Raw genomic sequence first — 17,071 nt, forward strand, 5'->3', positions numbered from 1 at the left:
TAAAACATGGCATTACTAGATGTTCCGCAGTGAAAAGAGCAATACAAAGAGGCAAAGCTAGATTTCGCAGCATCTAGTGTAACTGCCATACACTTCAGATTTAAAAAAAAAAATTTTCCTCGTTATCTTGTAGGACATGATGTTAAGTGAGATCTTTCTCATTTGAGTTTTTTCTTATAACAGAAACTTGCTTGCTTTCTCATTAAGCGTTCTTAAGGAGCTGAACAAAGATGACATTGGTGTGTAACTTCTCAAGGGACTATGTTGTGTCTGGAATCACAAAATGTTCAGTCCCTTTTGGAAAGCAGACGTTGAACTAAACTCAGTCCTAGAACCTGTTTCTGTGCTGATAAAAGCTTTGCTGCCCTTCTTTTCCTTAGACGTGGCCTCTGGGCAAACATCAGACAATTCATGGATAAGGAAGCCTGTGGACTGGACTGAGGCATTTCTCGTCCTCATTGGGGAGGAGGTTTCTCCTGAGTGGGCAGAACACATTTTATTTTGATTAACTGCTCTGTCGTTTCTAGTTCCCCCAAATTCAGTAGTGTGCTGGTAAATGTTAGCAAGCTGCTGTGTGGGGGTGGGGGAGGTAGTCCTGAACTGTAGCACTGGCTGATTTTTGTGATCGTAATACTCCCACCATGGCCGATTTCAAGCTAACCAATGTGATGTCACTGGAGTGGAGCTGGGACAACCGGCTGTCGCTGCCCTGTGCCAGCTGGCCTGAGTATACCACTGCCCAAAGTAGGTCCTTCCCAGCGCTCTGAGATTGAAAGAGGTGGGAATTGAACTAGCCCTTGGTGGATGTGGATAGGAGGGGAGAAATCACTTTTGGTTCACAGGCTTGGCATGTGGGGAGAGAGACAGATCTCTTGGTTTTCAGTAGATGAGAAAATATATTCATGTGTTTGAGCCAACTCCTCTCCATGCTAATGTGTTGGCCCCTGTGTTGGGGAGCTTTAAAATGTTGGATTCTAGGGTGGCTGCAGCAAAAAACAAAAAGTTGGATTCTGTGTTTCTATTAATATGATGAGTTCTGCTACAAAGCATAAGGCTCGGAAGAACATTACCCCTCAGATTTTCACATAACAACCACCCTTATTACCAGCTAAGGCTGCCCCAAGAGCAAAGGGCATGTGGGCAAAACAGTTCATTGTTCCAGAGGGCTGTTGCATATGGACATTTGCTCTTGTAGGAAAGACTAAGAGTCTGCAGTCCAAATAAGACTAGGAAGTAACTTCCAGGGCAACAAAATTTTTGAAGCAACCTTCTCCTTCTCAAGGAATCATGTTTATATACCAAGAGCAGCAAATGTACATATTTACTTTTGTCAGTACCTGAGTAACCAAGGTATTTGGAGAGAAGAGGAAAGGAATTCAAGTAAATGTTTAAAAACAGACCAGCATGAAGGAAATCAGCAGAACTGGAGATAAGAATGCTCTTCGAAGACCTGGAATATGAAAAGTTTGTTTCATAAGTGTATTCATTAATTTACACAGCTCTTGAAATAAGGCCATTTTCTGAGGGGGGGAAATGATGAGGCACCTGACCTACAGATCCATGTCGAAGTAAGACAAAACTCTTCATTGAATCTCAGCGTCTCTGGACTTTATATCTCCGCAAAGTCAGAACTCTCCAAACAGAATCACAGAGAACAGAGCTGTAAAATCTTAATAAGTGGGTTGAGTGGAATCCAGTAAAATATCCAGGAAGAAAACAACTCCGTAGTTGATTGGATTAAATTTAGCGTTTTTTGTTTTTTATTCACATTTTTAAAATTCCATCATGGATAAAGCAGGACAGTAGGTATGGTAGGCATGAGAAGAATATGACGACACTTGCACGCTAATGAGTTAGGTTTATGAAGAGTTGAATTGGAACTCCTTGGCAGATTAAAAGGTATGGAATGTGCCCAGAAGGTTTGTTGTGTCTTCAGTATTGTTGTAATTTGTGTTCCTCCAGATGCAGATTCTAATACAAGTATAATCTCTTGGAAAGGAGTCCCAGGAAATATCTGGGCGAGTAGAAGTTAGGGAAGGGAAAGACTTGAGTGAAGAGTGTGTTACCATACTCTATCATATGGGCAACTGGCACTCAATCCTACTGGGGAATTCCATGAAACAGGTAGAACATGACTCTGAATTGTCCCAAGTGAAAAAGCAAGAAAACTGGTATATTGATTCCGCTCACTTTCTGTCAGTGGTTGAAGGTGGCTTCCAGGGTCTTTAACTGTTTGAAACTACTGTCTTGCTTTTTAGCCTGATAGAAGCTCTCTAGCCAGAGAGTTCCAGGGGTTTGCAGTAAGGAGTCTTCACTATGCAGAAGTAGGACGTTCCTTAGTGCAGCACTGTCCACAAAAGTTTAATGCGAGCCACTAATGTGAGCTACCTATGTAATTTTTGATTTTCTAAGAGCCAATTAAGTAGACCCAGGAGAAATTCATCTGAATACATATTTTAGGCTAGTACATCCAAAACCTTATTTCAACCTGTAGACAGTATAAAAATTGAGATATTTTACTTTTTTTTGCCCCAAATCTTTGAAATTTGGTGTGCATTTTACTTTGAGAGCATATCTTATATCTTATTTCACACTAATCACTTTTCAAGTGCTCACTAGCCGCATGGGGCTAGTGGTTACTCTATTGAATAGTGGAGTTCTAGGGGAATGGATTGCATTTGACTTACTTTTTACAGCATTTGGGGGGGGCATGTGTCAGTTATTCTCAAAGTAAGCCCCCAAATTAATTCTATCCAGTATACCAGGGAACCAAATATGTAAATTGAGGTTTTGGCCCAACTGATGTTTTGCTTTCTCAACTAGATTATGTTCCTCTGATTTCTCAAGATATAAAACCCAGGAAATGCAGTCTTCTCCTTATTTTACAGAAGTATTTTGATTTATTGACATTTGGAAAACTTTAACATTTTTAATGTCTTTGAAAAGGTATTGCTTTTTTTCTCAATATAGCAGCATAGAGTTTTACTAGTAAAAATTAGGTGCTCATTTATCTTTTGCTTTCTTCCACCAGCAGCCAAATATTTATGGAACATCTTCTTTGGGCCATGCATAGTTTAGGCCCTGTGGCCTTTCAGTGAAGAGACAACAGCTCTGTCTTCATGGAGCTTACAGTTTGACGGGGAAGCCACAATAAACAGAACACCATATAAATAAGTTCCATGAAGAAGAGTCTTTGTTTTGTCTTTGTTTTAAGTCTTTATTATTTTAGAGTAGTTCTAGGTTCACAGCAACTGTTTTTTAAAAGACTTTATTTCAGAGAGAGCAAGAGAGCTAAGAGCATGAGGAGGGGGTGGGGCAGAGGAGAAGGGAGAAGCAGACTCCATCCCAGGACCTGGAGATCATGACCTGAGCCAGAGGCAGACGCTTGACCAACTGAGCCCCATGCAGAGATGTGCTTGTACCTTCTACCCCCACACATGCAAGAGGCTCCCCGTCATCAACATCCCCCACCAGAGTGTACATTTGTTACCGTTGGCAAACCTGCACTGACACATGGATAATCACCCAAGTCCATAGTTTACATTAGGAGGAACAGGTGTTAGCAAATGATTTTTACAGGGTGTTACTAAGCTTTATCTTGTTTTAATCAAATGCCATGTGTAAAACTCAAATATCATGTGTAACAATAAACAAGCTGGATAGTGGTTATTTTAAATCCTCTTAAAAGAGGATTTCTCACTTTTCAGAACTTGTCACCTTGTGGTTCCTATTACTTAGAGCCTTGATTTAGATTCTTTGAACTAATTTATGGGGGACTTGTAGGGATTTACCTATACTGTAAAATGAGTTGCACTAAGTCTGGTTAGGAGGATGTTTGCACTGCCGTATTTTGCATTCCTTGGTACCTAATTTATGGGAATTCAAGCATCTTGCTTTCCCCAGGCTGTCAGATGCATGGCTGAATCATTTTTTGTGCCATCTTTCTGACCTAAACTTTAGAGGCCTTTGAAAAGTAGCTGCCAGCAGGGCAGGTCAAAGTCTTTGTACTTCCTTATTTCCATTTGAACCCTAGGAGGTATTTGAGTTGCTAATGTGAACAAGGCTATGGTTTCTCTATTAAGGTCATTTTCTTCGCTGGGTGAAATGGGAAAGCATTTAATAATTTAAAGATGATGTTTTCAAGCATAATCGACTTTCGAGGTTTGAGATGCTAAAGAAAAAATGATAACTCTAAGCACTGACACTTGGAAAGATTTTACTGCAGCTGATTACGTATGCAGGGTATTTCCGGAGTTATGCTGGGAAGATTCCTTCAGTAGGATTTAACTGGCTGAGTATAATAGAATGTTTTACTACATAATAATTGCCTTTAATGGGTGTGGGCATTTCATTTGGCTATTGGAATCGTGCTAATGTAACTCTAATTGAAAAGATTACATCTACTTTTAAACATCGTTAACACATCAGACTGGGTCAGTGGATTCAGTCTTGGCGATCATCTGTTTTGTTTTCACAGGTCTCATTTTCCAGGATGTATTGCTTTCTGATGCTGCTTTAAGCCATTTCCCAGTAGACAAAGGTAGTTATTGGGTTCCTTTCTATACATCTTAATTTTTCAATGGTTGTGAGCAAAATAGAAAAGGACACTAGCTATTGTAAGTCAAGACTTCCTGGAAAGAGTGGGATTAAGAGAAGTGATAGAAGTCTCTCTGGAGCCTCAGGCTTTGCAGACAGGCAGGAGCCAAGGGGCACAATAGAGGTAACTTAGGTTGGGGTTTCTAGAGGCAGAGCCTGAGATGGAGATTCTTACACAAATGACTTATGGGGGGAATGCTCTCTGGAAAAAACTGTAAGGGAGTGAGGGAAACAGAATTGGCCTAAGAAGGAGTTGAGCAAGAAATGAGTGTTCGAGTGAAGTCTAGTTGGAGCTAGCTTCCACAGGGAGCTCTGGAGCTTTTCATCAGAGAATAGTTCCACCTTGAGACATAGTGCCAGCCTCTCGTGCTCCTCTATCAGTCAGTCATTGACTGTGGATTGCCTCTAGATGGAGCATAGCCTCCCAGGGTCTCTGGGGCAGGGGAGAAAGAGATTTACAGCACTGGCCCATTTCCACGGTGTAAATACTCTCGTCGTAGCTTCTTTCAGGCTACCAGTGTGAAGTTACTGAATGTGAAGTTGGGGAGAAAGGTGAGCTATAGCTTGCACAACAAGCTCTTGCGAGCCAGTGTGAGCTGGATCTAGCAAACCACTGTTCCCAGGCATCTCCTGGAGAGGGGCTAGTTGCGTGTTGAGGGCAGTACTTTGGAGAAACAGGCAGTTGTAAGCTGATAGCAGCCGAGGGATAGGTGCTCTGGCCCACAAAAGATCTGGGAATCATCCAGAGGCTGATGCAACGTAGGGACCATGGAGAGCCTCACACAGCAGGAACAGGAAGATCCGAGGGCCGACTCCTATGGCTGCTTCTGCTGCCTCATTAGTGATCCACTCACTGTCATCGCATCACTCACTGAAAATTCAGTCTTGAAAGAAGGTATGAGTTGGTCCTGCCTAAGGCCCATGTCCCCTCTGGTTCTAGGAAAGTGTGGAGGAAAGATGTAGTCCACTGTCCTTCAGTAGTAGAAGGGAAGCATTAGCTTCCACCAAGACCATACAAGACAAGGGGAATGGTGATTCCCAGAGAGGAGGTTGGGGAACTCTTACTGGTGGGAAATGGAGGCCGCATAGCATTAATGACAAGATTTACTACACATGGACGGGAAATTGGCATAATTGTAAGAAAAGGAACTAACATTTATCGTTTTTTACTTAATGCTAATACTTATTTGCTGGCAACTGTTTTAGCTACTCCATTTGGGTGGTAGAAATTGTTGGTTGCCTGCTTCCCTACTAAGCCTTTTTCCTAAACTTCCTCCTTGATGGCAGATCCTACAATCTCTAAAAAACAAAACAAAACAAAAACTAAGCTAAAAAATGCCACATAGTGACTTTACAGCATCCTTTGCACACAGGACAGAAGCATACGACCCAGTTCTGACCATTGAGTCCTGATGAGAGGTCTTCAGGGAGGTGAACTTTCTGGGAAAGATTTGTCCCTTATAAAATAGATGGGTAAAGGGAAACTCCCAACACCTCTTCTTCCTGCTTTGAATGAAATCCTGTGAGAACATGGTGCTTGGAGCTGTGGTAGCCATTGTGTAACGAGTGAAAAGGCAAGAAAAGCACAGAAAAGCTGGCAGGTAGCGCTGACGTGGTTCTGTTAGATGAACCTTGAAACCACCCAACTTTGTTGTCATTATTACATGAGACCTTGCATATTCCTATTATTCTACTTTTATTTGGGGGTTCAGTTTTGATGTTTTATGTTATTTCACAGTATCCTGTGAGGGATCGATCTATGTTTTTTTAAGATTTATTTGAGAGAGAACATGTGCATGAGTGGAGGGGAGGGGCCGAGGGAGCAAATGTTCAAGCCCACTACCTGCTGAGCGTGGAGCCTGACATGGGGCTCAATCTCATGACCCATGAGATCAAGACATGAGCCGAAACCAAGAATCTGAAGCTCACTGACTGAGGCACCGAGGCTGCCCTGTAATGGATGTAATTTCATTTTCATTTCACATAGAGGGGAAACTGAGGCAAAAATCATTAAATAACTTGACCCGAGGCATGCCAAAATTGGAGACTTTTCTGTCTGACTCCAGGGTCTGCGATCTCTCTCTATATCAGACTACTTTCTTAAATATTAACAACACTTCCCACTGACTACGCTCAGTATGATACAGACCTCTGTCCATTCTTGTTTCCTGCTCTGTCCTTAGGGGCACCCCTGCTGGTTATTCATTGAAACCTGAGTTATCCAGAAATCAGTCTCATAGAACTATCAGGCTGAAAGTAAGGATCACAGCTCTATAGGAAGAAAACCCTCTATGATAATAGAGAAACAACCCATGAATATCAAAGTCCATTAGACTAGCTCTGGACAAGAGTGTGAGCAGCCACTTCCACCCGAGGCCCGGGTCAGCTGTGAGCCACACAGGAGAAAGTCTACTTCATGGAGGAGAGTTTCTGGTTTTAGTGTAGGGAGGCCTGCCCTGCACAGTGTTGCTCAGAATTCATGGTTAACACGAGAGAAGTACTGGTACATGATGGGAAAGCTCTCAGAGAAAACTTATTCTAGAATGTCAGACTACTCATCCTCAGTGATGCCAGCATTCTCAAATTTTCCTGTACCCTAATGTTAATACCGTAACTGCTACTGTTTCTTCTTTGAGTCTTGCTCTTGGTTATGTCTTCATTGCACACTTAAGATTTTCCCTTTCCCTTTTCTATGATAGTTCTGGTTATTTAGTTATTGCCTCTGAACACATACGCAAATGTAGTATTTTAAAAATAAACCTTCTAGATAATATATTGGTGATAGTACAGTTGTTCACAAAAAAATGAAAAGACGTGAAAGCAAGCATTTTTAAGCATGTGATCAAAACATCTTTGGCTAGAACTTGAATCATGCTGAGAAAGTATCCGAAGGATGTCAGGGTTTTTATGTGCTCACTCCCCCACCAGCTGACAATTCAGTGCTCCCTCCCACCCCACATACCCTTAGGTGGTGACATGGCTCTTTTCTCATCACCTCCACATTTTCTGCCTTCAGGAAAGTTAATAAAAATCTAATGTTTCCTTAATTCCTTTTTGTTCATTTTACTTGAATCGATGGTGGGATTAAACTGAGACAATCTTCTGAGACTTCACAATGTAACTGGCAATTTTCTTTGGTGACTGTGTTGGGTCCTACATGAGTATTGATAGAACAGATCAAAGACCAAGCATATCTATTTTCTAGGCATTATGCTGGGTGGACCATCGTGAGGGAACCGAAGAAATGGAGTTTTCTCTTTTGGTTATACAGTGTCAGAGTTGGGGTGGTCATCAATCCTCTATTCCCCATTTGTAGATGAGTGAATTATGGGGCAGAGTAACCTTGGACACAAGGGCATGTTGTGGTCCGAGTTCTCACCTCTGTTGTCCTCTCATGAGCCCTCTTCTATGATAGTTTGTAGGTAAGCACCTATTTGGGACCATGTTTTTAACAGGTCTTGGAAAGCTACAAAACATGTGAAATGCTCTCCATGAAATTTTTTCATTGGGATTTCTCTTTTTGGAGTATCACTTTTCATGAAATGATAGGCTTAGGAGGAGCAGATGAGTGAGTATATAAAGTGTCCTTACTTAGTAAAATAAGAAGTGGATAACTATGTGAATTTGACACCTAGAATTAAAAGATACTCTGTGAGATGTGATAACATGTAAACTCCTGCATTCTTACTTGGCATTATTAATGTGAAATATAAAGAACAGGAATTTATCATCGCTTTCTCAATTGGTCATATATCTTAATATAAACCCTTCCTCCAATGATATATATGCTTGAGGAACATGGCCTTTCTCTGATTATAATAAATGTTACCTTAAGGCTGCCCAAAGGATAAGAAAACATAAGCAAACTTTCTTGAGTTCGGTGCTGCACTTATATAAATTACATAAATTACATAGTGTAAACATCACACCCGATTCTTGTCTTTCCCGTTGTAACAGTAGGTGTTTTGCTGTGTAACACACTGTACTTCAAAATTTGGTGATTTGAAACAACAAGCTTTTATTTACCTCATTGGTCTGTGGGTTTTCTGGGTAGTTATGCAGATCTAGACTTAGTTGTGTTCTGCTGGTTGGCTTCCATGTGGGGGTCAGGTGGAGATCAGCTTGGGTTGGGCTGGTCCAGGATTCGGAATGCCTGGGGCCTTTCTCCATGCAGTCTTTCCTATTCCAGAAGGCTAGTCTCAGCATAATAACAGCGTTCCAGAAGAGAGTAGAAACTACAAAACTTTTTGAAACCCAGCCTTAGAATTGGCTTGGGTGTTGCTTTTCTCCCTCACTCAGTTGGCAGAAGCAATTACATGTCCAATCCCTGATTGAAGGGGTGGAGAAACAGACTCCATCTCCTGGCAAGAGGAGGTGTGAGGTCCTGTTACAATGGGATGGAAGTCCTGGAGCATATCATGCCCATTCCGTCTCAGGGACTTTGTAATTGCTGGACTCTCTCCCTGGTATGTTCCTTCCCAAGCTTTTCATAGGACTTCATTCTTAATACAACCACATCCTGACCACCTAGGTCAAATAGGACTCTTCTGATTACTTTCCATCATATTGGTTTGTGCACTTCCTTAAGAATGCTGTTTGATTTCTTAATTTAACATATTCATTGCTTCTTTCTTCCACCAAAATGTGTGCTTCGTAAAGTGAAAGACAGTATCTGATTATACACGTCATTATATAGTAGTCACTTATTAAATGTTCATTGATTCCCTACAGAGCAGACCCTACATGAAAGTTTTACTAAATAACGAAATTAAGGAACACTTGGAACCTTCCTTTTAAAATGTGTTTTATTTTCCAGATTTTCATGGCAATAGGCTCAGTCACACATCATAAATAATGATCATGACAAATGATCTTTTATTACGGAAACGGAAGTGGGACGGTCCAAAGAATTACAAGTGGATGCATCCAATGCTGCATATATAGTGATGACATTTACAGAAGAAACTTATTAGTACCTTGCTCAATACGACACAAGTAAACATTTTCAGAGCGGAGTCTTTGTCAGATAAAGGCCTCGGTAGTCAGAGCCTGGTTTTCCAAATGGAGAATAGAGCTCTCTGGAATTGAATTTTATTTGTGCTTCAGAGAGAAATGAAATCTCTCCATCATGAAAAATGAGTATCAGGTGCTTTTGAGAGATGAAGAGAGAGACGCAAGCTAATGAAGAAGCCAGCCGTTTGATAGGCAGTTGTATTGCGGGAAGGTTTGTGACTGTTAATTAGATGATGGCCTTGGGAAATACACTGTGAGAGGGAGCAATGGGGCGGAGGCGGTATATTGCCCTGCCTCTCCCTAGGTGGATCCTGTCTCGAAGTGTTTATGCTAAAATGCTTTGTTTGAGTCTCAAAAACTACGTTTTGAACAAGACACATCTGGCGTTTGGAAGATGCTAGAGGACCTTTTTATTTTTATAGGTCCTCTATACGTGAGTAATGCTTCACATCTATACATCTATACATCACATCTATACACATCAATTAGTCATCGCCTCTCTTAGCACGAATAGTTTGGAAACACATTGCAGTGTACATTTGTCATTTGGAAAGGCTGCCAGATATCCACAGTCCCTCTTCTGGCTGGGAGAATTCCTCTGTTTGGGAGTCTGTCAATGCCAGGGAAGCCAGACACTTAGTTTCCCAGCCTTCTTTGCAGCGAGGGTGCAGGCATGTGGCCTGGGTTTGGATTTGGGTGATGCAGATAAACATGGCCTAGACTGTGATGAATGCGGGAGGAAAGATTCCGTTTTCTTGGTAGAGGTAGTGGCAGTTGGGGCCATAGGAAGGAACGGTGACCAGTGCAGGTGCTGGTGGCATTGCAAATTATGAGACAACGCATACATGTCCTCACTGGGCAGATTGGGGTGGAATTCTAGTCATGGCCCATGTTAGCCTCCTTTGCTTCTCCCTGGTTCGTTCTTTCTTCCTTTCCTTTTTCCCTTTTTCCTTTTCCCTTTTTCCTTTCCGTTTTATTCGTCAGAGCACGCATGTGCACAAGCAGGGGGAGCAGCAGGCAGAGAGAGAAGCAGGCTCCCTGCTGAGCAAGGAACCTGATATGGGACTTGATCCCAGGATACTGGGATCAAGACCCGAGACTAAGGCAGGCGCTTAACTGACTGAGCCACCCAGGCATTCCTCCCTGGTTCTTTCTTCAGGCTTTTCAGCCATTCTGCATGTTTCCTATTAATATTTTTTCAATAAATTCTTTTCAGGAAAACAGGGTCACTTTTTGTTGCTTACTCATAAGAGCCATGACTAGCTCCCTCCAATTAATAATGCTTGCAAGACAATGAGGAGTTATATTTCACTAAATATATTGTCCTTTATGATGAACACAGTTGTATGTTAACGTTGCCCAGTACCACCCAAATAATGAAGATTTCATTTAGGAGGACTTAAAAGTTTTGTTTCATTGGTTTCCAGGTTCTTTTATTAATTAAATCATAACCATAATTTTAAAATTAGAGCACTTTAAGTCAATGTTATGCTTCACTCTGTTGAAGAAGGTGTCACTTTCTTCTTAAAATAGTTTCATTAAATAGAATTAGTCTATTTAACAATTTTCTGTGGAGTCTGATCATTCTCCTTTTGTGTTTTAGGAGGTTTCAGAGAGGCACACATTTACTGCTGCCACCAAGAGAGCAATTCCCTTTGGTAGAAAGTTCAAGCAGAAACTGATGCAGATTAATATATTAAATACTTGAAGATCTATGTGGCTCAACTATTTGTTTAAAATATTTTATTGGAGGCTTGCTAAAAGTCAGGAATTATGAATCACCAGAGAGTCAGAACTGAATAATGTTTGGGTAATTCCTCTTTACAAAACAGGTCTCAAGAATTTATATTCTAAGGCAACGGTACTCAAAGTGTGGTCCACGGACCTGTGCCGTCTGTGCACTGTTACTGGTCAAACAACGAAATATGAAATTTGTGCCAGAACATAAATCATTCAGTACACTGTTTAGTCCAGCTGATGTTCTTCTTGTAGAAGACTTTCTGGAAACAGTGACTTGATTTATATCCTTGTGCAAGTTCTTTATCTTGTCATTATTCATAACAACAAGTTTGTAGATCAGCTACTTGGAGTAGTAGTAATTGAGCGGATAATAAGTAGAACAAAAAGCAAGAATAACTAGCGATTACATCAACCTATGGAACAGCAAAATACGATCTCACATTAACGTTCATTTCAATACGAACATTTAAATTAGTACTTACTTTAGGACCCTATTATCCTCTTTCCACAAGTGAACCATGGACAGGTGTTAAATGCGAAACACTACTCTGGATTTTGTTGGGTTTACAAAAACATCTGAGATAATCATGGTCATCAGGATTTTCCAGCCTTACAATGGGAAAAGATAGAAAAACAATTGTATATGTTTCAAATACCAGATATGGTGAATGCTCAGGGTTGTTTTTAATAAGAATCACAGCCCATTAGAAAGCTCTGTCTATATAGTACCTTAAATGAATACTGGATAAGTTGACTGTTAACATTTTTACCTTGTGTGTGTGAGTGTCTGTGAGAGATTTTAAAAAACTATGCCCAAGGGCACCTGGTGCCTCAGTGGGTTAAGTGTCTGACTCTTGATTTCAGCTCAGGTCATGATCAAGCCCTGCACTGGGCTCTGTGCTGAGCATGGAGCCTGCTTAAGAGTCTCTTTCTCTCTCCCTCCCCCTCCCTGCCCCACTTGCATGCCCTCTCTCTCTCCCTCAAAAAACAGAAACAAAAAACAAAACTACTTGCCCATGAAAGAGAAAGAGTATTTATAAATAAAAATAATGATAATATAGTAAGACATTGGCTTTTTGTTTACCAAAGGGTTATTTTCTAATATTTACCCATCATTCTTTCACATAAAGCACTAGCTCTAAAAACTGAAAATGTTTTTGATCATTATTAAACTAGACACAGCCAAAATTCACCTGTGGTATTAAATTGAAGGTCAGAAGAGAGGTTATGTACACCTGAAGTTAATGTAACATTGTCAACTATACTTCAGTTTAAAAAAAGAGGGGTCATGTTTGGAGAATCTTGGCAGGGAGAGGGCACAAGAGAAATTTTGAGCTGCTGAAAATGTTCTAGGCCTGTGCTGTGCAATATGGCCACACTAGCCACCGTGGCTATTTAAATGTAAATTAATTAAAATAAATACAGTTACAAATGAAGTTCCTTGGTTGCACTAGCCACATTTGATGTGTTCAGTGACATGGTGGGCAATAGCTAATGAATGGGGCAGTGCATAATTATATTTCTTTATGGAACTTTCCATCATTGTAGAAAGTCCTATTGGACAGCACTATGTTAGACCTTGGTCTGGGTTGTTGCTTGAGTGTACAGATATTGAGTGTCAATATTCATGAAGTCTTATACTTAAGACTTACTGTAGTAAGTTATATATCAATGTGAAAAGTATATAAAGAAAAAAATAGAGATTTGGCTCTATTGGCTTTTTCGGTTCAGCTCAAGTGATGTCTGTGCCATTTCTGGATACTGAGCAGTCTGGGCAGGACTTAGTTGAGATAGAGAAGATGCATTTCCAAGACCTGTACCATCAGGTGTCCTCCATGGAACTAGGTGGCCCCCTATGGAGCAGCTGTCAAAGTGTATGGGGCAGGGGAAAGGCTGACTCAGATCCACCAGCCTCAAGGGGAGAGCCTGGGACTCTTTAAGAATGGTAACAGTCTTGGGGTGCCTGGGTGGCTCAGTTGGTTAAGCGTCTGCCTTTGGCTCAGGTCATGATCTCAGGGTCCTGGGATCGAGTCCTGTGTCAGGCTTCCTGCTCTCAGGGAGCCTGCTTCTCCCTCTCCTCCCAGCGCTCTCTCTCTCTCTCTCTCTCTCTCTCTCAAATAAGTAAATAAAATCTTTTAAAAAATGGTAACAGTCTTTGGAAGATCTTTACCAGAGGAGCCCTTATTCTCTACGGGGGAGATGGGAAAGTTGGCAAAAAACTTATTAATGTTGGGCTTGCTCTAAAGTCATTTTAAAACCTTGCTTTTTGATGCAGACATTCTTTTCATCACTCATGTCTCTGGGAGGGGTCTGAGTGGTGCTGCAGCAACAATTAGTGAGAAAAGAATATATTCCTTTAAATTAGATGCACAATTTCTTTTTTCTTATGGTTTTTACACGAACGCTTTCTCCTTTTTCTTTTCATATTTTGAGGATTTCAGAGTTAACTCACTTTTCTGTCCCTTATTCATTTAAAACCTTATTACTCAAGGTGGAGTCTGGAGAGCAGCATTGGTGTCCCCTGGAGTTTGGTAAAGTGCAGGTTATTGGGCCTTTCCCCAGGCTTATTATGCCAGAGCCTGTATCTCAAAAGGAGATTCCTGCATACCTTGTGGCTAGAGAAAACACTGTGTAGGAGTCTAAAATTAATGTGTGAAAGTCATCTGAGGCACCCAGGGTAGTGCATTAACTATGCTGCCATATTGGGTTGATTGTTTTGTAGTCCATTAGCCGAGATGAGTTATAGATATTAAATTGACCATCTAGTGTCAGCTAAATTTAACAGCTGTAAAAGATGGTTTCCTTCTTGTGGGATTTTTCATCTCACAAAGAAACTGAGTCACGAATGTTGCGGTCCGTCTTCTAACAGGCATGCGAGATGTCGAATGTATTTTATGTGTTAAAAGTGAAAATTGCTTTTTGATGTAGTGTCACTCACAATGAAAAATGACATAGAAAAAGATAAGTGCACCATTTCAAGCCTTTGACGAAGGCAATGGCGATTTACTAAGATGGCAATTTAATAAGAAATAACTGGGTACTGACAGCTTTCAATTAATCTCTGAAATTGAAAGAAGAAAAAGAATGAATAACCCCAAGTGTCAGATAATTAATTTTACTTATAGTTAGCTTTGTGTAATGTACATTCTGCTTACTTTTGACTAGGGGATGACTTCATTTCAAGTCAAATACTAAGGGAAGTACTCTGAAAACCTGACTTGAGAGGAACAAATCTTCCTCTGGTTGGGAAGTTTCCTCTCTAATCCCATTCACCTGCTATTGGAACTGCTTCAGTAGCTCACATCATAGGCAAATAAATTGCACATTCCCCAAGAGGCCTCACACCCTCGCCAGAATGAGCCGATTTTGCTTAAATCACAAAGATGGACAGCGAAACTTGATATTGACAGTGACATGGAAACAAAATGAGAGCCAATGCCAAGTGCTATGGGTGTGCCAACCGCTGAACCACAGGCAAAATCAAGGCAGGCCCCAGTCACAACAGAGATAACTTTGAGCTTGTATGGAACATCATTCAGGACTGTCATCCCACCACAAGGCCCTCATAAAGTGAAAGAGTTCTGCCTGGATATAGCTTGTCATCAGGGAAATAGTCAGAATGGTCTGCCAATCTTCTGTTCAATCCATAATCCAGCTCTAGCTATCCATCTGGTCACCCAGCATGAACTTGATGATTTTTTTTTCTCCCAAACTCTTAATTTGTTCATACTGTTTTTATCCATTCATTGGCCATATTAGGAATGCCCATGAAGGGGGCATGTACGACGGATGCCAATATAATCAGAAAAGCCCTTGCTTGTAGTGAGCCTACATGGTCTAGCTCCTACATGGTCTAGGTCTTAGAGACCATAGACTTTGGAGCACAGGCCAGTGTTACCAGTTGAGTGACCTAATAACAGAAATTATTTGTTCTAGAAGAAGCCATATTGCTTTCTTGGGTTTTTCTATTTAATGAACTGTTTGTTGTAGGGCATTTTTAGGGTGTGTATTATTAGTTTCCAGTGACTGCTGTAACCAGTTACCACAAACTTATGGGCTGAAAACAGTAGAAATCTGTTCTGTCACAGGTTAGAAGGCTGAAAGTCTAAAATCAAGATCACTGGGCTGAAATTCAGGTATCCCTCCTGAGACTTTGTCCCTTGCCTCTTCCAGCTTTTGGTGGCTGCCAGCACTCTCTGACTTATGCCCACATCACTTCAGTCTTCAAATCTCTCTCTTCACATTGCCTTCTTCTCTGTGTCTTTCTCTTCCTCTGCACCTCCCCAACTCGATGGCTAATTCAGGATACTCTCCCCATCATAAGACCCTGAACTTAATCACATCTGATCCTTTCTCAGCCTTCTGCAGACTTCAGGGAATTAGGACATTCCCCTTTAAAATGTTTATTAAAGAATAGACACTGTCGGGGCGCCTGGGTGGCACAGTGGTTAAGCGTCTGCCTTCGGCTCAGGGCGTGATCCCGGCATTATGGGATCGAGCCCCACATCAGGCTCCTCCGCTATGAGCCTGCTTCTTCCTCTCCCACTCCCCCTGCATGTGTTCCCTCTCTCGCTGGCTGTCTCTATCTCTGTCGAATAAATAAATTAAAAAAAAAAAAAAGAATAGACACTGTCTAGCATGTTGTTCCACAAAGGATCATGGGTCCTACCCAACATTGTGTTACTGATAATTAATGAAGAATATGAGCGAAGCATAAGCACAATCTCAGCATCCCAACGTCTGTCTTCAAAGGGGTCTGGAATGTCTAACACAGCTTCCTAAAACTATTTTTATGCACTGGGATGCGTTTTGGTTTAGGAGTAACTGATAATATTGCCTAAAAGTGTGATGCAAGTTAGTTCAGGCAAAGCCATTTAGAGTTAGGGCTTCTCAGTTTTTTATACTTGATTAGTCATATAGACTCTCTGCCTATGTAGTCAATGTCTATTTCCCAGAAGGCTGTATCCCATAAATCCAAAGATTCTAGGTTAATTTTTAGAAGCAATCAAGACCAGGAATGACCTGCTAAATCCTTAGGTAAGAAGTTCTGGGTTATCTTCATGCTAGTGAAACCCAGCACAGTGTTTACAAGAAGTTCTGGTTTTGTCAAGGTCAACACTTCCTAGAGTAAGGGGTGGGAGGAATATCTAGGGAGAGAGAGAAACAGGGAGAAGAGATAGACCCATGGCTAATTCCCTTTATCCCCACACATGAATTATGGCTTAGATGTAAAGAAACCTTACTATTTGGAGACCAAGTATGTAAATAAACCCAGAAAACTATTTCCTTAGGTCCATCCTGAAATGACTTTGCCGGTGTAGGTGTTGTCTACACCAGGAGTATAGTGCACACAGCAGGAATGAACAGGACCTGTGTAAAAGCAGGGGTTGTGGGCATCCTGTCTGCTGTTTGAACAGAATTTGGTGTATTTGCTTATACTTAGGATGCCTCGGGGACTTTAGCTAAGAGAATGGTCATCAGTGTGTGTAATTTATTTATGGGATATTTAGATGCCTTTATTGTGTGAGATTAAAAGCAATTAAAAACCTGCTTCCATCTGATGAATAAGAGAATGACTTGGATGGAATAATGGAGCTCCTCTTTGTATTTATGGGCAGATCTACTTGCGTTTCAGTTAACCTTTGTTATGGAGACAATAATAAAAGGAAGATGATTCTCTTTCACTTTGATTTTGGCTTTTGCATGGAAGAAACTGTGTGTA

This window comes from Ursus maritimus, unplaced genomic scaffold (assembly GCF_017311325.1).
Source record: "Ursus maritimus isolate PB19 unplaced genomic scaffold, ASM1731132v1 scaffold_22, whole genome shotgun sequence".
Taxonomy (NCBI): Eukaryota; Metazoa; Chordata; class Mammalia; order Carnivora; family Ursidae; genus Ursus; species Ursus maritimus.